Source organism: Chiloscyllium punctatum, chromosome 31 (genome assembly GCF_047496795.1).
Source record: "Chiloscyllium punctatum isolate Juve2018m chromosome 31, sChiPun1.3, whole genome shotgun sequence".
NCBI lineage: Eukaryota > Metazoa > Chordata > Chondrichthyes > Orectolobiformes > Hemiscylliidae > Chiloscyllium > Chiloscyllium punctatum.
The window spans coordinates 39,374,915-39,398,035 of record NC_092769.1 but is presented as its reverse complement, the minus strand read 5'-3'; the positions used below and the strand labels follow the sequence as shown (position 1 = coordinate 39,398,035).

The 23,121-nt window shown below is 44.6% G+C and overlaps 1 long non-coding RNA gene across 5 annotated transcripts in view; it reads left to right on the top strand.

Annotated features, from left to right (window-relative positions):
• LOC140456942 (uncharacterized) overlaps positions 1-22,901 on the top strand; it is a 32,547-nt gene extending 9,646 nt beyond the window's left edge. The window contains exons 4-7 of one of the 5 annotated variants that reach the window (XR_011953244.1): positions 1,204-1,311; positions 7,397-7,541; positions 18,036-18,153; positions 22,130-22,901. This is a non-coding gene — a long non-coding RNA (uncharacterized lncRNA). Of the gene's footprint in view, positions 1-1,203; positions 1,312-1,578; positions 1,759-4,947; positions 4,987-7,396; positions 7,542-18,035; positions 18,154-22,129 lie in introns of all 5 variants that reach the window. The other 4 variants (XR_011953245.1, XR_011953243.1, XR_011953242.1 and 1 more) reach the window with 4 other exon arrangements.
• The last annotated feature ends 220 nt before the right edge of the window (positions 22,902-23,121 follow it).

Here is a 23,121-nt window from a genome sequence, read left to right as displayed (position 1 = left end):
TCTCCACCTCACCCCAGCTCCATTGCTACTGAAACCCCTTACCCATGTCTGTGTTGCATTAAAGTTGACAAATCTAAAACAGAACCCTTGATTCTGCAACTGACCCAGAATCTGGTTCTAGGTTCCCTCATGATGGGACACATCCTCTCAGTATTTACCCTGACATACCCCTTAATAAGCCTATGTTTCAATAAGATCGCCTCTCATTCTCCCCCAAATCCAATGAGTCCAGTCCCAACTTCTTCAGCCTTTTCTTAAAAGATAGTCCCTGCAAACCAGGGATCATCCCAGTAAATCTTCTCTGAATGCTTCCGATGAAGTGATGTATTTCCTTAAATAAAGGGACCAAAATTTCTCTCATTACTCCATATGTGGTCTCACTCGCATATATAAAGTGGCTCTCAGGTATATACTCCAAACTCTTATACTGCAAATCCCCTGAAATCAGGAATAATATTCCATTCCCCTTCCTGATGACCTGTTGTAACTGTGTGCTAGCTTTCTGTGTTTCCTGCACAGTTACCCCCTGGGTCCCTTTTGTGTTGCAGCTTTCTACAGTTTCCACCATTTAAATAGTCCTCTGTTCTTTTATTACCTCCTCCAAAATGAACAACTTCACATTATCCCAAGTTATGCTCCATTTACCAACTTGTCCACTTCTCCGAATCCATCTCTGTAAACTGTTTATAATCCTTTTGGAATTTTACTGTTCTACATTTTCTAGGAGACTCCCCCCTCATTCTTCTAAACCTTTCCAGGGAGCACCAGGCAGTGGGAAGCATGCTGAGTTGCTGTCTTTTCAGAGAGACTCTTTGGAATGACTGGGAGGATCTTGCTGCCCTTTGGTCAGAATGGAGACAACTTGCCCATCGAGCTGCATGAGCCTTTCACCCCCCCCCCCCCCCCCATGTCTTATTGATGAGGCACAGCGGCAGAACGGAAGGAAAGAAAAGGAAGGAAATCCTGCTCTCCAAATCTCACTGACTCTTGGAACATTCTGTCCCATGTGTCAAAGATCTGCCCTGTTCAGTCACATGAAGTCCCAAGTTGGAAAATCATAGAAACCCACACAGATTTCCCCCTGAACTGACTACTGACCTCCACTAGGGGTAATATGTACAGTCATCCTGGACCAGGAGGAGGGGATGGTGTGAGTTTCTAACCTGAACTGACAGTGACAGATTTTATAAATTTGTATTACAGGATACTACAGGTGGATATTCAGATGGCAATCTCAGTAACTGTAATGCCAAACTCTGATTGAATTACTCCATTCATCAGGACCTCAGGACCTGGATATTTGCACTGTGTGTGAGTATTTTGTTCCAGCTCAATTCCATTTTCTGCATAAAAATTCTCCTTTGAATCAAACCGTCCTGTCAATAGATCTCCCCAAAATCTTAAATATGTGTCCAGTAATCCTTTTATGATGAGTTGATGAGTGCAAGGTTTAACATCCTGTTGTATATGTTTTGTAAGCACTTGTCTCTCAGCTCCCCTCAATTTCCTTTGCTACAACGAGAACACCTCAGTTTCCCCAAACCCCTGATTCCCCAGTGTCTGTTTGCTCTCTATAAGGTACACATCAGGATCATGTTGGAACATTCTCCACTTGCCTTCATCAGTGCAGCCCTCAACAGTATTAAAGAAAGCGAACATCCTCCAGGACAAAGCACTGTGCCTGAGTGGTGTCCCATCCACCACCTTCAGCATTCCCTCTCTCCACCTCCGATGCACAGTGGCATCACTGTGTAAAAGGTAAAGTCAGCATTGTCCTACCAGACCATAGGGCTGCTCTCTCATTAGGGAGAGATGTCTGGTGGTGGTTTAACCTGAAGGTTACCACAGCCCAGGCAAGGGGAGAGGTTGAGAACAAGAGTCCATCTACTGTAGATGGATATTCTTGATATGTATTAACAACACCCATGTCCCTGCAACTAAAATCCCCCATTCCTTGAACCATCCTGGTAACTCTCCTGTGCCCCCTCTCAGGGACCCTGCCATCCTTCCCAATGTGTGGGCGACCTCTGGTTTGCACAGACCCAGCTGCTCTGTGTTCCTGTGGGTGATGTCATCATCGAGCAACACTTGCACTAAACCTCACTGTCTGTGAGGGTGGGAGACACAAATCCCGAAATCATTTGAGATGTATTTAGTGTGCACTTGCTATGCCATGATAGATGACACTTTTCCACATGTACTGGAAAATAGAGGAGGATAATAGTATGGTGGTAGTTTTCAGTCGTAGTTTTCTTTCTCTCAGATTCGATGGACCACCAGAGCGTTTTTCTGTTCTGTAGACCGCTGAGATGTTTATTATAGGAATATGACAGGCTCCATTGGACATCAGGTCAGAAACGGTGATACTAGAATAGATGACACATGATTGGTCGATTTTCTTGGGAGGAAAGTGAGACGCAGAGATTTAAGAGGAAATTCAGAAGCTCAGCGCAGGAATTGTAAAGGGCAATCATCAAGTGAGAAATAAACATTGGGCATCCTGAAAGCTGGAAATAAAGAAAGGCACATATAGCAGAGCTTTGAGAGACTGGAGGGGATTAGACAGGGGGAGGATAATGAAGCTGGAGGAGATGCAAGTTGGAAAGGATTGTGAGGATGGAGGATGTTACAGAGATAGAGATATTTGTGATAGAGGTTTTTGAATTTTGAGGCTGGAGTGGAATTATAGAGATGAGGAATATTTGTAAGGCTGGATGAGATGGCACTGATAGGGAGAGTTCCAAACATAGAGGAATTTACAGAGGTAATGAGTCATAAAGTTACACAGCATCGACACAGAACATGTGGTCCAACCAATCCGTGTCGACCATAAATTCGAACTGAACTAATCGCACCTGCCTCCACTTGGTCCAAGTCCATCCTAGCATTCCCTGTTGATATACGGGTCCAAATGTTTTTTTCCTATTAGAATCCCATTCCCCTACCCTTTTGCTCTACATTTACCCCGACTAATTCACTCAACCCAATCATTCCTGAACACTATGGGCAATTGAGCACGGTCAGGTCACCTCCCCTGTACATCTGTGGATTGTGGGAGGAAACGGCAGCACCTGGAGGAACCCACACTGTCATGGGGAAGAATATGCAAACTCCACATGGACAGTCACCCAATACAGGAATTGAGCCTGTGTCCCTGGTGTTGAGAGGTAGCAGTGCTAACCGTTGAGCCACTGTGCCACCCTGAAATTGTAATTGCATTCACATCTACCACGTCCTCTGCAAGTTTATTCCACATGTGAACCACTCTTGTGCAAAAACAAAAAATAACATCGGAACTTCTTTTTAAAGCCTTACTTTTTAATTTGAGAAAAGGATGTCCCCAATCTTGAATCGCAACCCCTCCTGGAAAGGGCACCTGCTGTTCACATTACCAAAACTCTTCAGGATTTTATAAACCTCTAATAAGTTCACCCCTCAGCCTCCTGTGCTCCAGTGAAAAAGGACCCAACCTATCCAGACTCTGCTTATAATTCAATCCCTCCGTTCCCATCACCATCCTGGTAAATCTCTTCTGAACCTGCTCCGATTTAATAATATCCTTCCTATAACAGCACAAGCAGAACTGGGCACAGTATTCCAGAAGAGGCCTCCCCAACATCCTGTACAACCTCAACATAATGTCCCAACGCCTATATTCAAAGATCTGAGCAATGAAGGCAAATGTGCTAAACCCCTTCTGAACCACCCTGTCTGCATGTGACACATAGTTCAAAGATCTGAACCCCTCGGTCTCTTTGTTCCATATCACTATCCGAGGCCCAACTTTTAATCAGTCTAAGTCCAGCCTTCGTTTGTTTTACCAAGATGTAATATTTTGCATTTATTCCAATCCAAAAATCACAAACATCCTTCGAGTATAGAGGCAAGAATGTTACAGAGATGTTACAGGTGCATGGTTCTCTGAAAGTTGATTCACAGGTAGACAGGACAATGACGAAAGCTTTTGACACACTGGCCTTCAGCAGTGCATATCACTGAGTATCGAAATCAGGGAATTACGTTACAGTTAATAGAATGCTGGTGAGGCCATACTGGTAGCGTAATGTTCAGTTTTCCTTTCAATTTGCTATAGGAAGTGTGTTATTAAATTGGAAAGACGGCTGAAGACATATACAAGGATGTTACTGTCTCAATAGTCTGAGTTATAGGGAGAGTTTGGACAAGCTGGGATATTTTACTTTAGCCTGTATGAGGTTGAGGGGGATCTGACAGAAGTGTATAAGATCATGACAGGCATGGACCGAATGAATGTACTCAGTCTTTTTTCCCAGGGTTTGGCAATCACAGACTAGAGGGCATCAGTTTAAGGACAGAGGGGAAAGAGGGGAAAATCAGGAAGGCAAAAAGGGGACAGGAGACCGCTTTGGCGAATAGGGAAAGGGTTTTTACAAATACATTAAGAGCAAATGGGTCACTAGAGAGAGAATAGGCCACCTCAAAGATCAGCAAGGCAGCCTCTGTGTGAAGACACAGGAGATGGAGTTGTTGGGGGGGGGATACTAAACAAGGGGCATCAGTGTTTACTGTGGAGAAGGACAGATTTGTGGGGGTTGTCAAGATTAGAGATCGTGAGGGTGGGTGATGAGATGGGAGGCAATTGGAGGATGTTACAGAGATGCTTGTGATACCACAGATAGTGATGGTTCTGAGGCGAGAGAGGATTTCTAGAGATAAGGAAGAGTTTAGTCTGGATGAGGTGACAGTGATCTGGGGAGTTGTGAGCATGGAGGAATTCAGAGATAGCGAGAGTTTGAGTCCTAAAATGATACAGAACAGAGACAGACCCTGTGGTTAAACCAGTCCGTGTTGACCATAATTCCCAACTAATCTAATCGCACCTGCCTCCGCTTGGTCCACATTCATCCAAATATTTCCTATTTATGGACTTGTCTAAATGTCTTTTAAACATTGTAATTGTATTCACAGCTGCCTCTTTTTCTGGGAGTTCACTTCACACATGTAAAGGTAAAAATAAATCACCAATTTATTTTTTAAACCTTTCTCCTCTATTTTCAAATTGTATGCACCCAGGTCTTGAATCCCCCCCTCCCCCTTATCTACACGCTTCATGGTTTTATAATCCTTTAAGGTCATCCCTCAACCTCCTACGCTGTAGTGAAAAAGCATCCCAGCCTATCCAGCTTCTCCTTGTGACACAATCCCTCCATTCATGGCAACATCCCGGTTAGTCTCTTCCGAATCCGCTCCAATTTAATAATATCCTTCCTATCACAGCACAACCAGAACTGGACACAGTATTCTAGAAGAGGCCTCCCCAGCATCCTGTACAGCCTCAACCTAAATTCCCAACTCTGGTACTCAGAGGTCTGAGCAATGGAGATAAGTGTGCTAACCACCTTCTTAAGCACCCTGTCTACATGTGACACAGACTAAGAAGACCTGTACCTCTCAGTCTCTTTGTTCCATATCACTACTCAAAGCCTTACTTTTAATTAGTGTAAGTCCTGCCCTCGTTTGTTTTATCAAGATGCAATATTTTGCATCAGTATTTACTGTGGAGAAGGACACGGGAGATGTAGAATGTGGGGAAATAAATGGTGACATCTTGAAAAATGTCCATACTACAGAGTACGGGATGTCTGGAAACGCATAAAGGATGGATCAATCCCCAGGCTTTGATCAGTTGTACCCTAAAATTCTGTGGGAAGCGAGGGAAGTGATTTCTGGGCCTCTTGCTGAGATTTTTGTATTATTGATAGTCACAGCTGAGGTGCCAGAAGACTGCGGGTTGGTTAATACGGCGCTACTATTTAACGAAGGCAGTTTGGACAAGCCCAGGAACTACAGATGCTGTGCTAGACTAGGTGTTGGAGGGAGCCCTGAGCGACAGGATTTGCGTGTATTTGGAAAAGCACAGACTGATTAGGGATAGTCAGCATAACTTTCTGCATGGGAAATCATGTGTCACATACTCGATCTGGTTTTTAAGAAGTAACAAAGAGGATTGATGAGAGAAGAGTAGTAGATGCGATCTATATGGACTTCAGTAAGGTGTTCGACAAGGTTCCCCATGGGAGACTGGTTATCAAGGTTAGATCTCACGGAAGTAGCCATTTGGATATAGAACTGGCTCAAAGGCAGAAGACAGAGGGTGGTGGTGATGGATGATTATTTTTCAGACTGGAGGCCTGTGACTAGTGGAGTGCCACAAGGATCGTGCTGGGTCCACTACTTCTCATCATTTATATAAATGAATTAGATGTGAACACGGGAGGTATAGATAGTAAGTTTGTAGATGGCACCAAACTTGGAGGTGTAGAGGACAGTGAAGAAGGTTACCTCAGATTTCAATGGGATTTTGATCAAATAGGCAAATGGGCTGAGGAGTGGCAGATGGAGTTCAATTCAGATCAGTGCGAGGTGCTGCATTTTGGAAAAGCAAAGCTTAGTAGGACTGATACACATCATGGTCAGGTCCTGGGGAGTGTTGCTGAACAAAGAGACCTTGTTGTGCAGGTTCATAGCTCCTTGAAAGTAAAGGCGCAAGTAGATAGGATAGTGAAGGTGTTTGGTATGATTTCGTTGATTAGTCAGAGTATTGACTAAGAGAGTTGGGAGGTCATGTTGCGGCTGTTCAGGACATTGGTTTGGCCACTCTTGCAATATTGTGCGCAATTCTGTTCTCCACCTATCACAAAGATGTTGTGTAACTTGAAAGGTTCACAAAAGATTTATAAGGATGTTGCTAGGGTTGGAGAATTTGAGATATAGGGATAGGCTGTACAGGCTGGGGCTGTTTTCCCTGGAGCGTCAGAGGCTGAGGAGTGATCTCAGAGGTTTATAAAATCATGAGCATGGATCAGATAGATAGACAAGGGATTTTCACTGGAGTGGGGGAGTCTAGAACTGGAGGGTATAGATTTAGCGTGAGGGAAAAGATATAAAAGGGACCTAAGGGGCAACTTTTTCATGCGACGGTGTTGTGTTTATGGAATGAGCTGCCAGAGGGAGTTGTGAAGGCTGGTACAATTGCAACATTTATTCGGCATCTGGATGAGTATATGAATAGGAAGGGTTTAGAGGGATATTGACCAAGTGCTGGCAAATGGGACGAGATTAGGTTCGGAAAACTGGTCGGTATGGACGAGTTTGACTGAAGGGTCTGTTTCCATGCTGTATGTCTGTGACTCACAGCCGGGGATCAGCTCAGTGGGTTTCAGTCTCTTCAAAGGTAAATCTTACTCTGTTTTACTTTTTCAAATCTGCAACATTCAGTAGGGTGAGTGTTTACTAGTTTAAGTGCCTCTGTTATGATCTTTTGGTTGAATGTTTTAAATGTAAAATACAGGTACTAATGTATTCGAGAGTAGTCTTTTGTAAAGCTGTAAGACTCTGCCTTTTTCTGGGTCTACAGATTAAGGTGCAGAGATGGCCATTCGTACAGTGATGTGCACTTCCTGGAGGAGAGTAGGGGGAGTTTGAATGATCCTGAGGATAGCCTACAGGAAGTGATGCAAATCCTCTTGGATCACATGGATCAGATGGAGCGGTGCTTAATGGTAATGAAGAATTTACAAAAGTCAGGATGTGTGATAGGTGGCAGTTTCAGGCCGAAAAACTGCCGATACAGTCAGGTAGATGGGTTACCTCTCGGAAAGGTAGGAGAGGGAGGTAGGTAGAGAAGGAGTCTCCTGTGGCTATCCCCATCTGAAACAAGTATACTATTATGGATAATGTAGGTGGTCATAGACTCTCAGGGGAATTTTGCACTGACAGCCAAGTTACTGCTACTGAGACTGGCTCGACTATAATGAGAGGTATATCAGATTCCAAACGCTCAAGGATGATAAGGGACTCTGTAGTTGGGCACAGACTGCCCTTTCTGTAGCTGACAGACATCAGAATGGGGTGGTACCTCCCTGGTGCCAGGATCAAGGATGTTTAGGACAGGTAGCAGAATATTCTCAAAGGGAAGAATGACCAGTGAGAGGTCATTGTACATTGGTACCAATGACATAGGAAGGGGAAGAGATGAAGTCCTGATGAGAGAATATAGCAAATTAGCCTGGAATATAAAAAAGTAGGTCCTCGACCATAATATCTGCATTACTTCTGGTGCTACATGCTAGTGAGAGTAGGAATAGCAGGATGGAGGAGATGAATGATTGGCTATGGAGCTGGTGTAGGGCAGAAGGATTCACATCTTTTGATCATCGTAAGCTCCTCTGGAGTAGAGTTGACCTGCATAAGAAGGATGGATTGTACCTGAATTAGAAAGTGTCTAATATCCAGGCAGGGAGATTTGCTCGTGCTACTCAGGTGGCATTAATCCAGTGAGGGTAAACCCAAAGAGATAGTGAGAAAAGAGGTAAGTCTGAGGCTGGTACAGTTCAGAAGTCAGACAGTCAAGACAGGCAAGGGCAAGGCACAGAACCAGGTGGAACTGACAAGTTACACTGCATTTACTTCAATGCAAGAGGCCTGACAGGGAAGGCAGATGGGCTCAGGGTATGGTTTTGAATGTGGCACTGGGATATCATGAGTATTACAGAAACGTTGCTCAGAGATGGGTAGGACTGGCAGTGTAATGTTCCAGGGTATCGATGCAAGAGGAAGGATAGAAAGGGGGACATGAGAGGAGGCGGAGTGGCCTTTTTGTTTAGAGGTAGCATTACAGTTGTGCTGAGGGAGGATATTCCTGGGAGTACGTCCAGTGAAGTTATTTTGGTGGAACTGGGAAATAAGAAAGGGATCATCACCTTGTTGTTACTATCTGCGTGGGTTTCGTCTATTTGCTCTGGTTTCCTCCCATTATCTAAAGATATGCAGGTTGTGTGGATATTCCAGGCTGAATTGCCCATATTGTTCAGGGATGTGCACGCTAGGTGGATTAGCCATGGGGAATGCAGTGGTAAGGTAGGAGTCTCTGAGGGTCCGTGTGGTTGTGATGAGCTGAATGGCCTACTTCCACGCTGTCAGGGTTCTTTGATAATTCTACTAGTTTTAAAATAGTTACAGAAAATAATAGACCAGATCTAAATGGTGTTCTAAATTGGACAAAGGCGAATTTTGACAGTACAAGACAGTACAAGGTATTCCTTTGCTATTCCCAGGCTGGAAAGTGGGAACATAAGAACATAAAGAGGAGCAGGAGTAGGCTACATGGCCCCTCAAGCCTGCTCTTCCATTTAATAAGATCAGGGCTGATCTTTTCATGGCCTCTGCTCCACTTTCCTGTTCTCTCACCATAACCCTTAATTCCTTTCCTGTTCACAAATCTACCTTTTGACCTAACGATAGTCAAGTCGATAACCTAAACTGCTGCACTCAGCAGCAAATTCCACAGATTCACAGATTTAGCTGAAGAAGTCCATCCTGAACTCAGTCCTAAATCTGATACCCCCTTATTTTGATGCTCTGCTCCCTAGTTTAAGCGACCCCTAGCGGAAATCACCTCCCTGCTTCTATCTTATCTACTCCGTTCATAATTTTATTTTTTTTCCCATCCAACCTCCCATATTTCGAAATTCCAATGAGCATACTACCAGTTTCCTCAATCTCTCTGCATACGCCAACCCTCTGAAATCCTGACTGAAACTAGTGACCCTCCTCTACACTCCCTCCTGTGTCAGTACATCTTTGCTAATGTAAGGGGACCAAACCTGTACACAGTACTCCAGGTGTAGCCTCCCCAGCACCCTGTACAGCTGCAGCATAACCATCCCTCTAGCAATGAAGGACAATATTCCCTTCACTGTCTTAATTACCTGCTGTACCTGAAAACCAACTTGCTGTGATTCGTGCATAAGGACACCCAGCTCCCTCTGCACAGCAGCATGCTGCAAGTTTTCACCATTTCATCATCAGTTTGCTGTTAGTCTGACCAAAATGGATGACTTCACGTTTCCCAATCTTGTCCTTCATCTGCCAGATCCTTACCCACTCACATAGCCTATCTGTATCCCTGTGCAGACTTACAGTGGCCTCGGCACACATTGCTCTACCACTCATCTTAGTGAAGTCTACCTTTCATGAATCGATGCTGTGTCTGCTCAATGAGATAATTTCTATCCACATAGCTCACTATTTCTTCCTTAAGAGATCGGGCATTTTCCCCACCAAAGAAGTTATGCTAACAGGTCCATTTTAAAATATTCGCATCACATTTGTAGCTTGCCAATCTGTCAGATCTGTCCCAGAGTCCAGCAAATTTTAGTGAATTATCACGAGTGCATTTGCTATTTACCCACTGCCATCTGTTAACGTCCCCTGGGATGCACTCCATCACGGCTAGGAGACCCATCTACCTTTCGGCTGTTATCTTTCCCAACACCACCTCTTTACTGAGAATGATTGCTTCTTTGTCCTCATCTGCCATTGCGTCCATAGGCCTGCAACAACGAGAGTACACAGACAGTATGTTCCTGTTAAGGCCTTAATAGGTAGTGTAGGGAATGCTGCCTGTCGAGAGAAATTGAGAGTCTCGTCAAGAAAATGAAGGAGCGATACGGCAGGTGCAGACAGCTGGGTTTGTGTAAATTCCTGGAGGAGTATAGGGGCAGTCGGAGTCTCCTCGAGGGAAACCAGGAGAGCAAAAACGGGACATGAGAGAGCTTTGGGAAATAGGTTCCCAGAGAATCCAGAGATTCCAGAAATACACTAAGGATAAACGAGTAACCAGGCAGAGAATAGGGACCCTCAAAGATCAAGAGAAAGGTCCTATTTGTCCGAGATAAGTATATACCTGTCAGGCAGGGCGGAAGCTGTAGAGTGCAGGAGCTGTGGTTTACAAAGGAAATGGAATCTCTCTTCAAAAGGAAGAAGGCGGCTTATGTTAGGATGAGATGTGAAGCGTCTGTTAGGGCGCTTGAGGGTTACAAAATAGCCAGCAAAGTCCTAAAGAAAGAGCTCAGAAGTGCCAGGAGGACACATGAGAAATTGTTGGCGGATAGAAACAGGGTAAACCCTAAGGCTTTCTATAGGTATTTAAAGAATGACGAATAAGATTAGGGCCAATCAAGGATAGTAGTGGGGAGTTGTGTGTAGAGTCAGAGGAGATAGGGGAAGCACTAAATGAATATTTTTCAACACTATTCCCTTTAGAAAATGACAATGTTGTTGAGATTACTGAGATACAGGCTACTAGACTAGGTGGGATTAAGGCTCATGAGGAATAGGTATTAGAAATCTTGCAGAGTGTGAAAATAGATAAAACCCATTTGGCCCAGTGAACTTATCCCAGGATCCTCTGGGAAGCCAAGGTAGAGATTGCCGAGCCTTGGCATTGATCTTTAAATCATCATTGTCTACAGGAATAGTGCCAGAAGACTGGAGGATAGCACATGTGGTTCCCCTGTTCAAGAAGGGGAGTAGAGACAACCCTGGTAATTATAGACTAGTGAGCCTTACATCAGTTGTTGGTAAAGTGTTGGAAAAGGTTATAAGAGATATGATCCAGAAAAGAATAATTTGATTAGGGATAGTCAGCACGGTTTTGTGAAGGGTAGGTCGTGCCTCACAAACCTTATTGAGTTCTTTGAGAAGGTGACCAAACAGATAGGTGAGAGTAAACCGGTTGATGTGGTGTATATGGATTTCAGCAACGCGTTCGATAAGGTTCCCCACAGTAGACTATTGTACAAAATGCGGAAGGATGGGATTGTGGGAGATAAAGCAGTTTGGATCAGTAATTGGCTCGCTGAAAGCAGACAGTGGTGATTGATGGGAAACGTTCATCCTGGAGTCCAGTTGCCAGTAGTGTACCGCAAGGGTCGGCGTTGGGTCCACTGTTGTTCGTCATTTTCATAAACTACCTGGATGAGGGCGTAGAAGGATGGATTAGTAAATTTGCAGACAACACGAAGGTTGGTGGAGTTGTGGATAGTGACGAAGGATGTTGTACGTTACAGAGAGACTTAGATAAGCTGCAGAACTGGGCTGAGAGGTGGCAAATGGAGTTTAATGCGGACAAGTGTGAGGTGATTCACTTTGGTCAGAGTAACTGGAATGCAAAGTACTGGGCTAATGGTATGATTCTTGGTAGTGTAGATGAGCAGAGAGATCTCAGTGTCCAGGTACACATTTCCTTGAAAGTTGCCACCAGGTTGACGGGGTTGTTTAGAAGGCATACAGGGTTTTAGCTGTTATTAACAGGGGGATCGAAATCCGGAACCATGATGTTATGCTACAGCTGTACAAAACTCTAGTGAGGCTGCACGGTATTGTGTACAGTTCTGTTCCCCACATTATAAGGAGGATGTGGAAGCTTTGAAAGGGTGCAGAGGAGATTTACTAGGATGTTGCCTGGTATGGTGGGAAGGTCTTACAAGGAAAGGCTGAGGGACTTGAGGCTGTTTTCGTTAGAGAAGAAGGTTGATACGTTACTTAATAGAGACATACAAGATAATCAGATGGTTAGATAGGGTGGACAGGGAGAGCCTTTTTCCAAGAATGGTGACGGCGAGCACGAGGAGATATAGCTTTAAATTGAGGGGTGATAGATATAGGACAGATGTCAGAGGTAATTTCTTTACTCAGAGAGTAGTCCGTGTATGGAATGCTTTGCCTGCAACGGTAGTAGATTCACCAACTTTAAGTACATTTAAGTCGTTATTGGACAAGCAAATGGACGTACATGGAATAGTGTTGGTTAAATGGGCTTCAGATTGGTATGACAGGTCGGCGCGACATTGAGGGCCGAAGAGCCTGTACTGTGTTTTAATGTTCTATGTTCTATGAGCAATATGCTGTAAGGATCGTTTCTGGGTCCACTGCTTTTCTTCATTTATGTAAATGTTTTCTATGTGAATATAGGAGGCATGGTCAGTGACTTTACATAGATACCAAAATTGGAGGTGCAGTGAACAGGGAAGAAGGTTACCTCAGATTACAATGGGACTTCAAACAAATGGGCTTTGGAGTGGCAGATGGAGTTTAATTCAGAAAAATGTGAGATGCTCCATTTTGGAAAATCAAATCAGGGCAGGACTAATACACTTAATGGAAAGGTCCTGAGGAGCGTTGCTGAACAAAGATCTTGGAGTGCAGGTTCATAGTTCCTGAAAGTGGAGTCATAGATAGGCAGGGTAGTGAAGAAGGCGTTTAGTATCCTTGCCTTTACTGGTTAGTGGATTGAGTACACGAGTTGTGACGGCGTTTTGTGGCTGTTCAGCACATTGATTCAGCCACTTCTTTAATTTTGCTTTCAGTCCTGGTTTCCCCGCTATCGGAATGATATTGTGAAACTTGAAAGGGTTCAGAAAAGATGTGCAAAGATGTTACTAGGGTTGAGGGTTTCAGCTATATAGGGATGGGCTGAATAGGCTGGGGCTGTTTTCCCTGGAGCATCGGATGCTGACAGATGACCTCAGTGGTTGTTACAATTGTGAGGGACATGGATAGGGTGATCAACCAGGATCTTATTCACAGGTTAGGTGTGTCCAAATCTATGGGGCACAGGCTTAAGGAGTGAGGAAAACAATTTATAAGGGATCTGAGGGGCATTGTTTTCAAGCTGAACGTGCTATGTGTATGGAATGAGCTGCCAGAGAAAGTGTGGTGGCTGGAACAATTGCAACATTTAAAAGGCAACATTTAAAAGATTGGGTAAGTGATTAGGAAAGGTTTAGAAGGTTATGGGCCAAGTGTTGTCAAATGGGACGAGATTAATTTAGAATATCTGATCGGCATGGACAAGTTGGACCAAACGGTTGGTTTCTGTGCTGTACATCTCGATAACACTGAAACATTAAAATAAGATACGTTTCTCTATGTGGAGAGTTAGCAGAAGGTCGGATAATTCTCCTTGGAACTCAGAAAGTTAAGCAGTGATTTCAACTAGGAGCAGATTTCTTACAGGCAAATGGGAGGTGAGTTGGGACAGACTGGCACCATCTCCAGAGAGAGAGAGTACAGCCCCAATGGGCTGAATAGCCCCCAGTCCCTCTACTCTGTGATACTGCCCCCTTTCACTGAATGTTGAAGCTCATGCCAGTGCAGAGCCATAGAGATATACAGCATGAAAACAGCCCTTTTGGTCAAACTAGTCCATGCTGACCAGATATCCGAACTTAATCTCGTCCCATTTGCCAACACTTGGCACACATCCCACTACACCCTTCCAATACATACACCCATCCAGATGCCAAATGGTCTAGTTTTACCAACTTCCACCACTTCCCCTGACAGAAGATTCCATACACACACCACCTGCTGTGAAAAAAGTTGACCCTCTGATCCCTTTTATATATTTCCCCTCGCACATTGAACCTATGCCCGCTAGTTCTGGACACCCCCACCCCAGGGCAAGGACCTTGTCTATTTATCCTATCCATGCCCCTCATGATTTGATAAACCTCTATAAGGTCACCCTTCAGCCTCCAATACTCCTGGGAGGAGCGCACAACTCGTGTCACAATGGGGCCGGTGAGATTGATGGCAGCTTCAGACCAATAGGAGAGTTGATGTGATCCTCCAGACAATGGGAGTGAATGAGGGGTGGGTCCAGTGGGCCAACATGTGACCATAAACTGTGCAGGTGCACTGTCACTATGGTGCGGGTGTACTCCGTGAGTGTGAAGGGAATGAGAGAGACAGCAGAGATTGGGAGAGAAATTGAGTTTGTATGGACTGGGAGTGTTGATAAACACACGGTTTTAGGTGGCTAGACCTGAATTAGAAATTCCTGGTAAATTAGAACCAAAAGAGCTGCGGATGCTGTAAATCTCACAATAACCAAAAGGTACTGGAAAAGCTCAGCAGGTCTGGCAGCATCTGAGAAGAGAAATCAGAATTAACATTTTGGATTCGCTGAGCCTTCCTCAGAGCCGATGTGACTGAAAAGAAATGTCACTTTTTATGCAGAAGGTAGGGGTTAAGGAGTACATGATAGGTGGGGATAGAGTCCAAAGAAAGAGATGGGAGCAGTTGGACAACGGAGTGGATAACGAACTGGCTGGGGGAGGGTGAATAGCTGTTTATGAGGACTGTTAGTGGCGAACCATAGGTAGTGTGTAATGGCATGCTCTATGATAACAAGGACTGGTGTGTGGGTTAAGAGGCTAGGGCGCTAGGACATTGGAGAGTTCAGGGCCTAAAATTATTGAATTTGATAGAGGTGTTCAGGATGTCCAAGTAGAAAATGAGGTGTTGTTCTTCCAGCTTGTGTTAAAGTGTGGCGCTGGAAAAGCACAGCAGGTCAGGTAGCTGACCTTCAGCACTTGATCACCCTGAAGCTCTACTTTCCAGGGACTGTACACTTGTTCTGAGCCCTTCAGAGGGATTGAAGGGGATAGGGAGAGAACAGGAACAGGGTTGTGTTGTAATCTACAAAATAACGGTCACCCTCCCCCTCTCGGTGTCTCCCCTCTGTCTCCCATCCCCCATCATGCCTCCTCCCCACCGCAGGGAAAAGATCTTGTGTATTTTCCCTATCCATGCCCCTACTGATTTGATCAACCTCTATAAGGTCACCCATCAGCATCTGACGCTCCAGGGAAAACAGTGTATTCATCCGCTCCCTTTGGTTCAAATCCTCCAACCCTAGCAACATGCTTGTAATACTTTGCTGACCCCTTTCAAGTTTCACAATATTGTTTTGATAGGAAAGAGATCAGAATTGCATGCAATATTCCAAGCATGACCTAACCAAGGCCCTGTACAGCCGCAATATGACTTCCCACCTCCTATACTCAGTGCTCTGACCAATAAAGGAAAATATACTAAACACCTTCTTAACTATCCTATCTACCTGTGATTCTGCATTTCAAGGAGCTATGAACCTGTACTCCAAAGTCTCTTTCTCAGCAGCAATCCCGAGGACCTTATCATTAAGTGTATTCACCCTGCTAATATTTGCTTTTCCAAAATGCAGCACCTCACATTTATCTAAATTAAACTCCATCTGCCAGTCCTCAGCACATTCAACCATCTGATCAAGATCCCATTATAATCTGAGGTAATCCTGTTCACTGTCCACTACACCTCCAATTTTGGGGTCATCTTACGAACATTACTTCCTATATTCACATCCAAATCATTTATATAAATTATGAACATTTCAGGATCCAGCACCGATACATTGTGACATCCCACTGGTCACAGGTCTCCAATCTGAAAAGCAACCTTCCACCACCACCCTCTGTCTTCTCCCTTTGAACAAGTTTTGTATCCAAATGGCTAGTTGTCTCTGTATTCCATGAGATCTAACCTTGCTAACCAGTCTCCCATGGGGAACCTTGTTGAATGCCTTACTGAAGTCCATGTAGATTATTTCTACCGCTTTGCCGTCATCAATCCTCTTTGTTATTACTTCAAAAAAATTGAATCAAGTTCATGAGACGTGATTTCTCACACACAAAGCCGTTATTAATATCCCGGACTTAACTCTGTACATTGGGGTCTGCGTCACCCAGTTATGGGTGTTAATATTCTGGATAAATTTCACATACACCAACTTTGTGTTGGTGACTGTGTACTGAGTCTTGTTAATAACACCAACACAGATGAGTTCCTTTTGAAAGGCAGTCCCTATATCCCTAACCCCCTTCCAGTTGCTCTGTCTCCTCCATTCCCACCGTAGACAGTAAGTGGGAGGAGCTCATGGAGTTTCCATGTGAGTGAGATTGAGAAAATCTTCCCTTCTTTCCACTAGCCCACCAAGAAATGGCGGTAGTGTCCTTACCTCTGGACCAAGAGAATCGGGTTCAGAGTTTGGTAACAGCGGCTTTGAAGAGGCTGATTGGAAATCATGCCCAAGCCACCAGGCCATACTGTCTCCCAGCTGTCCCTGCCTGAGTCTCCAAACAGAACCATCCTGTCGTTTCTCTCCTGTCAGACTCTCCCATTGCTCAGTTTGTCCAGGATCCCCTCCTGCTGCTGCACTGCTCCTGTCCCTCACTGACCTGTCCATCCCCCAGTGTCCTCCACATTCATTCATTGTTTACAATCCCATTGTTCCAGTCCTGCAGCCCCGCCCCATCCACCCTATTGGGCACAGCTGCTGTCAATCACCCAGGCACCTGTGTGATCTGGAGCATGCTCTGTAGGAGGGGAGACCTGTGCACGGGCGCAGTGCTGGCCAATTGTTGGCGTATGTGCAGTATGGGTCAGTGCCAGCGAGGGAGGCTTTGGATGTGTGGGATTATTCTGTCATTGGCTGCTCCCTCCCTTCCTCCCTCTGAGAACAGGACCCAGGGGACTGGTCCCTGCCCTGGTATCGTGACAAGTGGTCGGCGTATCGGTGGGGGGAGCATTTTGCAGAAAGTTATCAGAACTCAGGTGAAGATTCAGGAATGTTATGGAAAGGAACAAAGGCAGGCCTGCAATTAAAGTTCTAATTTGGTTCATTTTAGTTCAACCAGATGTGATTTGTCCAGTGTGTGCAGGATGGTTCTTATCAGAGGGTTGGTGTGGAGGAAATAAATAAGAGGTTCCAGATTGGAAAAAAAAAATCAATGTTGGTCTGACTAGGAAACCTTGGGAGGTGGGGGGAGGATTCACCAACACCCAGGAGACTCCGAGTCAGATTCATTGATTTGATTAGATTTGATTTCCTGCAGTGTGGAAACATGCCCTTCGGCCCAGCCAGTCCACACCGACCCTCGGAAGTGTAGCCCACCCAGACCCATTTCCCTCTGACTAATGCACATAACACTATGGGCAATTTAGCCTAGCCGATTCACCTGACCAATGCATCTTTGGATTGTGGGAGAAAACCGGCGCACCCGGAGAAAACCCACGCAGACACGGAGAGAACATGCAAATTCCACACGGACGCTGTGGGGCAGCAGTGCCATCGTGCCACACCTTTGTTTTGGTCCTTAGTCTGCAGGCAGGAGCTAAGAAGCTGAATTCAACGAGAGGAGAGAGCATTAGAACTGGGTGTGGAGGAAAGGGGTGAGGAGATTGGTTTGGATTTCAGTTCACAGAAGGGAGAAATTGTGAGACTGAGAATTAAAGCTTTGGGGGAACAAAGAAACTACAATTTAATACTATAATTGTCTTATGAATTTCCATCCTGTGTTAATGGTGGTGACTTGTTTTCTCTGTTGTAGGGTACTGAAAGGGCAGATTTGTGAATGAGAAATTCAGATTGAACTTCATGTTCAGTTTTGACAGTTACTTAATCCGTGCCGATCTGAATATCATTGGCCTTTTCATGTGGAAAGAAAGGTGTGTATTCTGTCCGTGGGCGAATATTTCAAGTGTCAATGTGACTGGAAAAATTACTGAGACACAGCCAAGTCCATGTCAGCGTGGTGAATGTGGAGAGAGCTTTCATTTGTTTTTAAAAGTCTGAAAATACATGTCACATTTCCCAGGAATAATGAAGTTACAGATTTGTTTTGTATGAGGACAAGTTTTTAATTAACCATGCAACCAGAAAGACAGAAGGATACCTGCACCATGGAAAATACAATGAAAACGGGATTGTTGTAATGGGGTTAATTTTCGATCATGGCTTGTAATCCGTTGGCGATGTCACGTCTGTTCCAGCGCCGTGGGGAGACACTGGAAATGTGATGAATGCAGTGAAGATTTCGGTTATTCAACTGGATAAGGTGCAGAAGAAATGGGCTCAGGGGTCTGAGTTAGAGGGAGAGGTTGGACAAGCGAGGATTCTTTTTTGTTTAGAGCAGAGGAAACAGAGGGGAGATCTATTTCTGGCAGTGTATAATATTGTGACAGGCTTGGGTAAGGTGAATGCACTCAGTCTTTTTCCCAGGAAATCAAGGAGTAGAGGGCATCAGTTTAAGGTGAGAGGAGAAATTATGAAAGGGAACCTGAGGGGCAACTGTTTTACATAGAAGGTGGTATGTATATGGACTGAGCTGCCAGTGGAAGTGGTTGAGGTGGGTACATTAACAACATGTAAAAGACATTTGGACAAATACATGGATAGCAAAGGGTCAGATGCAGATGGGCCAAGTGCAGGGAAATGGGTTCGCGTGGATGGACATATTGGCCGGCATGGGCCAGATTGGGCCAAAGGGCCTGTCTCTGCTGTAGGACTCTGACTCCAAATATATTTTCTATTTCTCCCGCCACCTCTGGTAGTACCCTGGGATGTATTCCATCCTGGCAAAGAGACATGTCTACCTTTAGCTCCATTAGCTTGCCCAGCTCTAACACTTTCGTGATAATGGTTGTTCCTTGGTCTTCACCTTCCTCAGTCTCCTTATCAATTACTGGCATGTTCTTCGTATCCTCCACTGTGAAGACTGACTGCTGTGTACTCATATTCCTGAACCCTGCTGGATAGGAATAACTGGGCACAGAACTCTGAGAGGTCTTCTTTGAGTCTTTATTGATGAGACATGGCAGTTACCTGGATAGTGTACATGCAGAACACCTCCAGGCAGCATCAGGTAACTCCCCGCCTGTCCGATGTGCCGCTCCCATTCTTATACCTTTGTGGTTTGTGTTTTGAATGGACGCTGTCTCTCAATATTATCTCCATGGCAATGGCAGTTAAAAAAGTCGAGTTCAGCTCAGCACTTTGTGGTTAAACCACATACCCCTCCCTCACGGCCCTGTGGCTCAGTCAGGTATCTGACAGGCACTTCAGTTTCCGTGGGGCTGTCTATCAGGATTCTGATGTGGAAGAACTGGTGTTGGAGTGGGGTGGGCAAAGTTAAAAGCCACACATCACCAAGTTATAGTCCAACAGGTTTATTTGGAAGTACAAGCTTTTGGAGTGTGCTGAGATTTTGCACTTGATCAGGATTATCTCTATGGTAACAGTTAAGTGCTTCAACAATTACAGAGGCCATATGTTCCCCAAATAATAGGTTCCCCTCTAACAGTGTAAACTGCTATTCCAGCCCTGGGGATAGCTACTCATCACTTTTCTCCCCCAATCCCATCCAGCTTTCTGTTGATCTTTAAAGTTTTTCTAATCTCCTAGTTTCTTCTTGGTCTTTGCCAATTTGAATGCTTTCTATTTCAGTTTGATAGACTCCCTTATTTCCTTATCCACCCACGGCAGATTATTCCATTTCCTACAGTCCTCCCTTTTCACTGATATATAATTTTGCTGAGCAGTTTGAAAGATTATTTGATATTCCTCCACTGTCTGTCAACTGTCCCACCCTAAAGTCTTTGCTTCCAGTCTACATTAGCCAACTCCTGCCTCATCCTATTGTAGTCTCCTTTGTTTAAACACAGGATCTTGGGATTGGATTTAATCTTCCCGCTTTCCAACTGTATTCTAAATTCAACCAGATTTATCACAAGTCTTTTATCAGATTACGAGGTGAGGCCATGTTACCTGGATGTTTTGGTTTTCATTGTCAGAGACCTTGGCTTTGTAATAAAGTACAGGATAGATGTTCAAAACAGAGTATTCTGGACGGTGTGAATGTACTGAACAGTCTAAAACCATAAATCACTGTCTCCCCTCAGTTTACATGATCTGGAGATGCCGGTGTTGGACTGGGGTGTACAAAGTTAAAAATCTCACAACACCAGGTTATAGTCCCTCAGGTTTAATTGGAAGCACACTGGATTTTGGAGCGTTGCTCCTTCATCATGATCCAATTAAATAAGTTGGACTATAACCGGTCTAACTCACCTCAGTTTAAAATTGAAAAATCATTTTCTCCCACATGCTTCCTTACTTTCGAAGTTTGAAACGCTAATCCACCTGACTATCCTGCTTTTTCCAAAAATCTCCTTTGGTGAAGGTGGTGAGTTTTGGATTCAGCTTTTCCGTTATTACCGCAAGAAGATAAGCACTGGGCACAGGAGAGGCAATGCAGCTCCACCATTTAATACCATGCTGATTGAGCTCACCTCGGTCTCAGCTGGATTTTCCTGCCTGCTCTCTCTTACCCTTCAATTCATTGCAAATTCAACATCTGTATTTCTTCAGTAAATTTGCTCATTGTCCTAGCATCTACCGCATTTTGAATAGGGAATTCCACAGATACACAGCACATTGAGATAGGTACATTCTTCTATATGAGAATGGAATAGGAGCCCTACCGTGCAGAAATAGGGTAATCGTCCATGGAGTCCACGCCAACCCTATCATGAGCATCCCATTCACACTCACCCATTCCCTGTATTTCCCATGGTTAATGGCTTAACCTGCACAGGTATGGGCACTGGGAATTTCGCATAGCCAATCCACTTAACCTGCACATCTTTGGACTGTGGGGTGAAACTCGAGCACCCAGAGGAAACCCGCAGTGACGCAGGGAGCACGTGTAAACTCCACACAGTTGCCTAAGGCTGTAACCAAATCCAGGTCTCTGACGCTGTGAGTCAGCAATGCTAACCATTGAGTCACCTCTGCTTAAAATCTCCTGCTCCTATTATTCTCGCCACACCCCAGTTGGCTGAATCTATATTCCTTACATCAGAAAATCAGGTTGTGGAAGCAGATGTTTCAATAAAACCCAGTGACAATCCAAATGTTATGTGTGTCTGAATGGGGATCAGATACACAACACCCTCCAGTCTACACTTTTCGTTGACTTTCCAGAGACAGGGCTCCAATGGCGTCATGGGGACTACAACTCCCACAATCCCTGAGGCAGGGACCACACGTGTGTGGGGAAACACGGCACTGTACATGTACAAAATGTGTGCGGGTTTTGGAGCATGTGCTTTGGGTAAATATGCTTTGCGGAAAGTTTTTCACACTGTGATTGGCTGGAGGAGGAACGTATTTACTCATAGTATTGATCTGTTGGGGGAGGGGGTCAAAGTATCACTACATCCATGGAGGACCACTCTCCATCCCCAATTCATTGTTATGGTCGGAATCAACTAATGGGGAACGAAGAAGGATCTGATCCATTCTCCCAGATTGAAGGTTCCTCTTCTGTCCAGGATCTGCCACCTCCCTTTCTTTCCTTTTGTTTCATTCTGCTGTTACATTATTCACTTGCAGCAACTGAAGGGAAAGGAAGTGAACCCAGAAAGGGTGCAGAGTCTAACCAGGGACGGGAAGTGGTGGCATGGATCTGTTTATCAGTAACACCATGGGAATGGGGAGGGTGTACATTAGGGGGTAGCAGAGTCAGAATGGTGGGAGAGAGTAAGTGGGCTGGAGGGTTACAGCTTTGAGGGAAGAAAGGGAAAAAGAGTAAGTAGAATTGTCTGCTCTGAATTTCTAACATGTACATATTCCTTTATACAGGGTGCTAGATGGTGAAGATTTGCAGACTGAAATCTCAAAGTCATGTGCAGATCATGATTAAGTTAACCAGCATTTGAAGAAGCAAAGACAGAGAATCACTCAGCCAAAATCCTGCAACACTCTCATCGCAGCATTTTCGATCTCTCTGCACCAAATGGACTGTGAATTGTACAAGACAGCAGCTCCCTACCATCTTCTCAAGGGTAACTAGAGATGGGGAATAAATGCTGGCTGAGCCAGTGATGCCCATATCCTGGAAATGGTTTCTATCTCTAGTTGCTGAACCCCAGTTGATGTTCCTGCAGGATGATGAGGGACGCTGAGTGCATCCTCCAGGAGGTAGCACCATCACATTACCCCTGCCTACACCCACACAGTAACACAGCAACATCACTGGAACAAAAGGCAGTGAAGCCAAAGGAGGACTTAGATATAGTTCTTCAAGGTAAAGTCATGAAAAGGGATTGGAACACAGCAGGAGACTGAGCTGGATGGTCAGCTGTTTCCCATTGAATGGTGGAGCAGGATTGAAAGGCTGAATGGTCTCCTCCTGCTGCTATCCCCCAGGTCTGTATATAGTCATGGAGCCTGGGCAGGAAGGAGTTCGCAGGGATTCTCCAGGAGATTGCACTTCCACAACAGTTTTCAGTGAGGGATGGTTTGATGGATTTTATTTAACATTTATCTTTCACAAAAGGTTTGTAAATTTTGGTTTTAAAATGTTGTAAAAGTTATTTTGCACAGCAAATAAAATTAAAGAAAATAACGTAAACTGTCTGAATATAACAGTTTTAAAACTTTCAACCCTTGTAAAACAAAATCCTGTCTATTCCTGGACACAATCACTTTCCAGCTACTCAAACTCCAGGGAAATATTCCCTCCCTGTCTGAACCTTTGGTTTGATTTAACTGCTTTTCAGTTCTCGTTCTGTTAGCTGTGAAGCATTCTTTTTCCCCATTTCTCCGACCCAGAAATGTGAGCACAGCAATCT